Here is a 10,205-nt window from a genome sequence, read left to right on the forward strand (position 1 = left end):
AGTTTCAGCTCTCCAAGAAACAAGCTGATGTGCTCTGCAGATGATGTATTAACCCACAACTTAGCCAAATCCGGATGTGCAGCAGATTTATTATTTCTGTATTCACAAATCCGATTTCTCTGTCTGATCCAACTGTGTGCATTTCCAAAGAGGATTATGTAAGTTTATGTTTGTCATAGTTGGGTCATTCGACAACCCCTTGCTCTCAGTGACCACATGCCCGTAAATATTTGGCTTTTTTAAAAGCTTACAGTAGCTTTACCATGAGACAGGCAGAACATAAGCTGATGGCTGGGAATGAAAACGCAGGCTAATATAAAATGAGTGAAAGCTGATGGATAATTTAAGGATGAGTCCCAACGGTTTTCCCCTAACTAGGGTAGACCTGGGCAAAACTTGAAAAAGGGAAGGAAAGGATTGAGAGAACAGAAAAAGTTCAGTAATAAAAGTATTTATAGAGAAAGGATGGATTATGCATAGCAAGCAGAAAATGAACCATGTAGGAATTTTAAAGTAAAGTATTTAACAAAAAAAAGTTTGGATTCTGATCGCTGGTTAATTGTGTGCGTGCATTAGTTCCACCTGCCTCTGGCTCATTCCTGCCCTGCCCTGATCTGTCAGAATATTAATTTAGGTTCCTACTTATACTCATTGTAATTTTCCAATAAGAATTCATATTCAAAATACCACACCCACCTTTGACGTAAGCCAAAAATGTCACATCAGGTCAAAACAAAACAGAAACCACTGGGAACAATTTTCACGCACAATATAGAGTCCCAATCACATTAAGCTAGCCAGTCAGCTGTTAGTATTTTACATTGTGATTTGAGCTCAAAGATATAGGTACATGTAATGAAGTCAGAACTAACCCTAACCAACTGTGTTAGTACATTGTCTGCAGCAGTGTTTGAATGACCTAACAAGCCGCCCAGCTGCAGCGATAACTGCTGCACAAACAGGTTAATCCCTCTTTTATCAACAGCTGCAGAGCACAGACAGTTCACCTGCCTGGAGAGGTGGCAGCTGCCGTGTTGCATCTGTTGTAGGGACACATTCAGCCACTTTTCCTGCAAGTCTCCACCACACCAATTAAGTTAGGTTGTCAGCTGTGTGTCTGCTGGTTACTCTGCAGGGGTTTCCGCTAGAGCTTTGCAAGCTCGTCTTACGAAGTCATCAGTAACAACATAGCTGTAGCAGAGCAGTGTGTGTACAGTTTGTCTGTGAATAAATGCTACATCTATTCAAGCAAGCTCCACCTGAGAGCACTAAACACGAATTTAGGAAAAGTTTGGAGGGGGTAAGGATAAAGGGGGGGAGAGGTTGACATTACAGCAGAGAGGTCATGTTCTTGAATGTCTGTGTCCTTGGGCAATAGGATACTTTGTCTTGTTTCTTCCTTTTTTTTCTCCTTCAGACATACTGAAAACTCCTGTTCCTCCTCAGCTCACCTCCTCTCTCTTCATCTATGCCTCCCTCTGTCTCTGTCATTCTACATTTGTCTTGTACCCTTTAAAAATACGGAAGAAAGAATTCTATACCAATAGCGTTCTTTTATGTCAATCTTGAAAATGCCAAAGGCCACACTTTATGCAAACATGCACATGCATGCAAGCCGTAAACTGCAGATATAGAAATGAGGAGAAGTTATTCCAACCCTTTCTACTTAAAATTGATGATGATAAATGATGCATTTGACACATTATGGATCACCAGGAATTAAACCTATGTTTATTTTTTCTCGGTCCTTCTCTTTTTGGCACAATTGGCGATGGTGCATAGACATGTAGCAGTTGGTTGCTTTTCATATCTTTTCATCTTAGTTGTTTAATTGAGCGCCTACAGCATATGTCAGAGTGATTGGAATAAGTGCAGCCGACTTGGAGACAATCAATGCCCAACGGCCACTGCAATTTCCAAATGAATAGACTATCCAACAACTGAGACATGGAAAGGAACATGTTTTTTGTTTTGCCTATGGTTTAGCTTTGAAAAGTTGATAGCTAAACATTGTCGGCAAACATAATTAATTAAGAATCAATAACTCATAATTGATGTTGTTACTTTTTTCCAAGTGAATTAAAAAGTTATTACGGGAGGAAGGGGAAGTAATTATATGAGCCTTGAGCAACAAGAATAGATGCATATCCAAAGACTAGAGTCTCAGGTCAGGTCTAACTAACACAGGCTTTCACCAGGAGGAGGCAGCTGCATGTAAAACCAGAAGTCAATGTTGACTTATTTAAGTCCCATGAAAAACAATCCTTATTTATGGCAAACCACAATATATCTTGTACTCATAACCAACCACACGTTTAGTTTTGATTCACAGCCTTAACCACCTGTTAAAAACTGCCTCTTTATCTGGGGGAAAATGTGCTTCTTATGTATGGGAACATACTTTTTAGGAGACCGGGTTGACCAGAGTGACCCTGAAAATTCATATTTATTAATGTCTGTGTCTATTTTTCGCCCCCCATGTTTACCATAGAAGGCCACAGTGAGCTGGATCTCCTAAATCTTGTTTAGACTTTCCTGAAATAGCAGTACACACATGCAGTTACATAAAAACACAGCCACAATCGCAAAAGCAGGCACACACACGTTGCCCGCACATTCACAACATTAACTGAAGGGCATCAATTATTTTGATCAAAGTTTCCATTCACACATGCTTTACCTTTTTTATATTCTTCCGATAAATCACTCACAGCCTGAACCTGTACATCATTATTCATTATCAGCTTCCTGGGCTTGAAACGTTTAGAGGTGAATTCCACAGAAAATGATGATGTTTTATGGCCCATAAATGGCTTGCAGACCTCATCCTTCTCTCCTTGACCACTGTATAAAAAACAGAAGATTACTGAGGTAGATATGGAATCATCATGGGAATAATCTACTATTATTGTTGAGATAATATAAATAGCAGACTGAATTTCTTCTGTTTTATTTTTGATCCAGCTCCGTTATATTATGATCCAACTGTTTGCACAGCAACTTAAAGGGGCCCTATTATGCAAATTTTCTCAGGTTCATATTTGTATTTTGTGCTTCTACTGTGGTGTTTACATGCTTTAATGTTCAAAAAGGTCTTTATTTTTCTCATACTGCCTGTGCTGCAGCACCTCTTTTCCCCCTCTGTCTGAAATCAGAGACCAGTCTGCTCTGATTGGTTAGCTGGTTGGCTCTGTTGTGATTGGCCAACCACTTAGGCTTAGTGTCAAGACACCTCTATCACGTACAATGTGTTTGAGCGCTAGAAAATAGAAGTGCAAGTATTACATAGTGATGTCACTATGTTACGGAATTAAACAAAGTAGTCAAATGGAGGTAAATATATATTGACTAAGGTCAGGCTATAAGTTGAAACACAGTCCCTACATCTGACCAATCTAGCAGACATAAGCCTTACACATGCCTGGAAAATCTTTGAAATGCTTAGCATGTAGGCTGAAAGATGGACAAAAACAGCACCACACTTGAAATCCCCGACAACATCCATCACACTAATGTTGACATAGTGATCATTTATTGATGTTGAAGTGCAACCAAAAAAGCACATTAATCAAACATCAGTCTACATCCTGGTGAGCAGCCGGTTGACGTTGAGGCCGGCCTCCCTGTCCTCCATCGCTGACTCCTCCACCAGCACCTTCTTCTGGAACTCCTGCAGTGTGAAGACAGAGAGAAAAATACATCAAAGATTCTAAGTTTTCTCCCACAGCATTTGACTGACAAGAGGACGCGGCAAGCTCAAGTGCCAAACCAAACTGAAAACAATGATTGCTTAGCTACACATGACAGTTTTTTGTATAATTTGAGGAGCCGGTGATGCATGATTTATTAATTTGAACTGCCACGGCTCTGCAACTCGATCTGTGTCAAGGAACTTTGATAAATAGCTTGTCTCAGACCTTTAAATAACATTTCTGCAGGTGTTAGAGTGTGTTAACCCTGAATGTCTTCAGTCTTGCCAGTCTTTCTTGCAAGACCTTCTCCTGGCTTGAGGTCAGCTCCTGTACATGAGTTTTCCACTGCTCCTCTTTCTCCTGGAACACAGAGGATACACACAGCACTTCACATCTAAGAGCAGTAATCAAAATATGCATATCAGCAATAGATTGAATGACAGGCTTTGGGTTGGTCTACTCAAAGCTTGAGCGTCTTTCAGGTAGTCGTCTGTTTAAATGGCCATTACCTTTTATTTTTCTGTTTAGCGTCAGCCTTCTAGCCAGGAACAATCTTTGATAAGCCTTTTATACTCTTCTATTCCAAAGGCATAAGAACGGGGAAGCATTTAGCAGCCTAAGAGCTAGATATTTCCCTCAGGAGTCAGTTAGGAGTGAATACTGGACTGTGTCATTGGGACTCCAGATGAAAGCTTCTGCTGCTCCGCATCTGTTAGATGGGTAAACATTATATAAATAATGGTACATGTCTGTCAGTAAAAGAGAAGGAGAAAGATCCCTCCGTGGTTGTTTTTGTTTATACTCAATATTTTATTTTTTTTATGTCCACCACAAGTTTGTGAGTAGCGGGCCACGGTTGATTTGTGGTCATGAAATAAACCATTGGTGAAAGAAGCCAACACACACACTCTTTCTCCCACTCTCTAGTCATGTTTCTACCTTTTGTGAAGTACATTTCAGATGCTCTTTTATGTTGTTATTAAAATGTTATCCTGCAACCTCCTCGATATAATGCTCCAGATTAACAAAGAACAGACCTTAGGACTCTTTTGCAGCTGAAAGCCCAAAACCATAACAAAAGAAACACCCCTGCACAAATCCTCTCTCACATCTTAAAGCTCTGTAGAGTCATTGTAACGTGAAACAGTCCCCATGGTATGATGTAACAGTACATACATTCTGGTTGGGCTGCACCTCTAAACCTCAAATAGGTGTGTGTGTGTGTGTGTGTGTGTGTGTGTGTGTGTGTGTGTGTGTGTGTGTGTGTGTGTGTGTGTGTGTGTGTGTGTGTGTGTGTGTGTGTGTGTGTGTGTGTGTGTGTGTGTGTGTGTGTGTGTGTGTTAAAAGGTTCTGGCTGTGTTCCCTTGACCTCACTTTAGACTAAGTATCACTCTCTTGGATCCAGTTTCCTTCTGTGTGTTTGTATGTATCATTTTCGCGAGAATGTGAGACAAAATGACAAATCTTTCAGCCTTGTGTATGAAAGACTATAAACAGTACAAATGAGATACATGTGAGATGTCAGTGCCTTTCAGCCGTGTGTGTGTGTGTGTGTGTGTGTGTGTGTGTGTGTGTGTGTGTGTGTCGGGGGAGCAGAACTGTGTGGAGGAAGTGGATGAGAGAAAGGCTTTTACTTTAATGTCAGTTCCAATACCTAGACATGCTGACACATGGTGGGAAGGTGAAAGCAGTTAAATCGTTACCTCCCCAATTACATGCTACACACACACACACACACACACACACACACACACACACACACACACACACACACACACACACACACACACACACACACACACACACACTCACTCTTTTTAGGTGTACAATCAGGACATTCTTTTCCAAAAACCTTGGGAAATGGGCATTTGGACACTTGCACACTTGTTCGTCTTCTTGTAGTGTGAAGGTGGAGTAGCATAGTTTGAACAAATTGCACTTAATTGTTGATCACTGACAAATTGTGTTAATACTCTTTTTGTGCCTCTGCTCCAATCACAGCATCATGGTTGCAATTTGCCATCTGGCTGGTGGCGGTGGAGTCAAATGTCAGTGTGCAGAGCAGTCAAAGCTGCAGTGCTTCGGAAACACGACAGAAGAAAATATTTGCTATACAGGGCTCAACAATTCCTTCTGCTCCCTTACCTGAGGTAGGTAAAATACCAACATTTTGTGTAAAAATTAAGAATCAGGTCAAATTGATGGTGATAGGAACCAGCTATGTTAGTGCTAACCAATGAGGCAGAAGTTTAGATAGTTCACTCAATAAATAAAAGCTTTGACCTGCTTGAGGAGCTAAATGAAGGGTTCATGGGAGTCATTGTAACAAATTCCCGGGCACAAATATCTGAATCAAATCGATCCAATAGCTGTTGAGATATCGCCATCTTAGCAGTGACGCTAGCACTCTTCATATTGGCTTATCCCAAAATTGAACATTGTTAGTGGAGCAGCAGAGCGAACAGCTAGCGAACTGAGACGGCATTTATCACTCGAGGCCATGCCCCTAATAATATGTCATTTTAAGCAATTTTAATGTTATTAAACTGGTGATTGAGTGGAAATTCAGCCACTTTTTCCTCCTGCTGTTAATTAGGCATTGTAAAATGGAGTCTATTGAGATTGACTCCCTGTTGGAGCCAGCCTCAAAAAGCCATTTGACATTTGCAGGTTAAACTTTGAGGCACGGGAACAGCTTTGTTTTCAGATTTACGCCTGGGCAATCTGGGGTTTTAGGGGCCAGATGAATTGGTGGAATCCTGTGCAGCATTGAGGTTGCCCACATTTTTATCAAAATGTGTGTCCTGAATTTAGTTGTCAGGTTTGGAAAAAAACACCCTCTTAGTAATTACACAAACATTTAGTTCTCACTTTCTTTTTTCAAACCAATTGTCACAATATGATAATGCACTCCAACCAATATGCTTTAGTTTCTCAAACATTTTATGAAAACACCTCAGAATTACAATACATTTCGCTTGACTGTGGCATTTCAGCAGTGTGTGTGTTTAGGCATCTTGTATGCAACTACTATAAATGCATATATGCACAAGTCAGGGGTCAGCATCTCTGTGTGTGTCTGTCTGAGTTTAAGTCTGGGTTCATCTCCAGTGGAAAGAACATTCCAACTGAGGTGAGAATGACTGTCCCGTCCTTCAGAGTAAATGTTGTCATTAGGTGTGTGTGTGTGTGTGTGTGTGTGTGTGTGTGTGTGTGTGTGTGTGTGTGTGTGTGTGTGTGTGTGTGTGTGTGTGTGTGTGTGTGTGTGTGTGTGTGTGTGTGTGTGTGTGTGTGTGTGTGTGTGTGTGTGTGTGTGTGTGTGTGTGTGTGTGTGTGTGTGTGTGTGTGTGTGTGTGTGTGCAAAACAGTACACAGTGTCACTGTAGAAACAGTGACAACAACAGCCCTTATTGACCTCACACACTTTTGTTAGAAAAGAGAAGGCTGCTCAAAACTCCCACAGCGGTGGGTGTGTGTGTGCATGCATTCCATGTCCATGAGGATGTGCATCTGTGTTGACAACAGTCATTATTGAATGACATGAACACACCCATGATTTTAAAATGCTGTGTGTGTGATTCCGCGAAGTGTGAAGGAGGTTTGCAGCGACTGATAAGCCCGGCAGTCTTGACAGAGGGCCAGAGTTTTGTCATTTCCATGGAAGTGAGTTTGATTTATCCTTAAGCGGTGTACTGAATCTGATCGGTAAATTAACACTCATTGATCACGCTACTGTCTGCCTAACTGTTTGCCTGCTGAATCCATATGCTGATTGCAAATAACTAGCTACGTTTCCAGCGTTAAATCCTTACATCAAATCCGTTTCTCATGGGAACGTTGCCTTAGTACACAAATTGCAGACAGCCAGGACAATCTGACAATCAGCTCACTTAGCTACTGCTTGACTGCCAAGAGCTCCTGCGGTGTAGGTGTGTTCCCAATACTACCAATGCTGACGAGAAATGTCTGTGTGTGTGTGTGTGTGTGTGTGTGTGTGTGTGTGTGTGTGTGTGTGTGTGTGTGTGTGTGTGTGTGTGTGTGTGTGTGTGTGTGTGTGTGTGTGTGTGTGTGTGTGTGTGTGTGTGTGTGTGTGTGTGTGTGTGTGTGTGTACGTGTGTGTACGTGTGTGTACGTGTACGTGTGTGTACCTTTTTGCTGTCTTCTATTTCTTGGAGTCTCTTTTTTTCCAGCTGCTCCCTCTCCTGTTTCCGGCGGGCCTGAAAAAAACACACAGACATCACACGTATTTATACTTACAATCATTGTGTGTTTTTTGTCTGTGTCTCTTACCCTATCATCCTGTTTGCCTGTGAAGTTGTTTTCTGAATCTCCTGTTCCGTCTTTCTTCATCTTTTCCGACATTCCCAGGAATACGAAGTCCTCCTCTTTACACAAACCTCTCATTGACTAGAGACAGAAAAACATCCGATCATCACAAATCATACCTGATACGTCTCCCTCCTAGATCCAAATGTATTGAGCATTTGTCTCTGCACCTGTAAACGGTTATTTTATTTGCTGCTCTGTTTATACAGTGCCTTAATAGAGGTATTCAACCCCCTGGGAATAACTATGATTGTTTTACAGCATTAAATTATGCAATTAAACAAGATTTTTTTGACAGCGACTCATTAAATACAGATCAGGTATTTGGTTTTGCTACTGATGGTAGTGTAAATAACCCTATTACTGAAGGCTCTAACAACTTTAGCAGAAAACAGGCTTCAACCCAGCAAACTGTAATATCATGGAGCAGAAGAGATGCATAATGTTAACCCAATCAAGAATTTGTGACTGAAAATGAGAAAAAGGGGGTTTGATTTTTATATTTTTGAATGAATTCGATCTCTTGGTAGAGACCTGAACACATCAAAACGTCCAACAGGGTTGAAGATAACGTGATTGCATACATTTGGGTTAAAAAAATGAAGAAGTAGAGGCATAATGCTCTCTGTTAGGATGACATCTGGAGGGCACCTGCTGTCAATAAATATTTTAATAAGTTCAGAAATGATGCGAGTCATGCAGTCAGCAGATCTGGAGCAACAAGGTAAATACAGATGTGGAATAAATTGTACAAATTGAAGCTGTTTACTTGATGTTTACTTCTTGTCTCTTCTCGGAAAGCGTTTGGTTTCACTCGAGGAAATTTTGAAATAATTATCTGCCGGGTGAGCGGTTTAAAAACAAAACACTTTCTGTGTATTAGCCTTACTGTCAAGTTGTTCCATTTTTTCAAAACATACCTTAGACATGGGAATACCTTGAAACCTTTTCATGTGACTCATCTTGATGCAGGACAGGTCTTCTGCTTGTGACACATACATATTTGCAGATTAATCTATGAAGTTTAAATGACCTTGAGGCATTAAAATCTATTAAAATCAAACCTTCTACAAATATGTCGATGAGAAATGCATATTCACTTTATTACAGTTAATGTATTACGCAATAAAATCTGATCAATGACTCACCTGTACAGCAGAGCAGTGTCCACTGGACTGATCAATGTCTCATAATAGGCACGATCCTTCTTGTTGTCTTCTCCAGTTTAAAGTGTCAACAGCAAGTTTCAGATCAGAGTTATAAAGGTTCTTATACAGTGACGAACTGCAGCCTGTATGCTAGTTATTTCCACAGTGCAGTGACAGAAATGCCACTGTCACACTAATAGAGTGTCGAGGAAAGCATAATAACGGATAGTTCAGTATGAGACGTGTATCTCAAACTTTACCGTAGGCCACACAGGAGCTATGTTTGTGACCTGGCTAGATAGCTGATAACCCTAAAATAATTCGAGCAGTCAGGCGTTTTATATTTTTCTGTATATGTTATGAGTTGTTTTTTTTCATCCAATGAAATAACAATATGGTAAAGTAAATCAACTTAGATGAACAAAAGGGTATTGATACAACTCATGCCTTTATGCTACAGTACGTACATGCTAAAGCTTAACACCAGTTAGCCTAGCTTATGTTACACTTAAAGTTTGTCAAAAGTGTTCATTTAACAAACAATCAGCAGGATCAGTTTGTGCTAGGTGTATAATGAAGGTCATATCTATTAGCTGGGTTTGGGAGAACAAAGTTTGATGCTGGTGAGTTTGTTTTTGTTGGACTTAGTTAGAAAAGAAGAAGCAGTGTTAAAGTGTGATGGATTGAATGATGCTTTTGGAAAGCACATTGACAGGATCATTGCGGAATTAATCAAAACTGTTTTTATTGAGTAGGATGAGAGATTTAGGTCTGCTCCTGGGTTTTCTACGGCCACATTTCTCCTCCGGGATCAATATAATTCATCATGTCCTCAAATCATAATTAATGGCAATGTCAGCAGGCTGCTACAGGTATCCTGGCTGCCACATTAGCTTCAATGATGATGGATCTCTATAATAGATTTTTCAGGGAACTCTGTGCCGCTGCATCACATCAGTTCACCTCAAGCCTCTGAATGACCTTTCTTCTTCACATCCTATACAGTTCATTACCTCATCAATTGAAACATATAAACTTT

This window comes from Eleginops maclovinus, chromosome 17, assembly GCF_036324505.1.
Source record: "Eleginops maclovinus isolate JMC-PN-2008 ecotype Puerto Natales chromosome 17, JC_Emac_rtc_rv5, whole genome shotgun sequence".
NCBI lineage: Eukaryota > Metazoa > Chordata > Actinopteri > Perciformes > Eleginopidae > Eleginops > Eleginops maclovinus.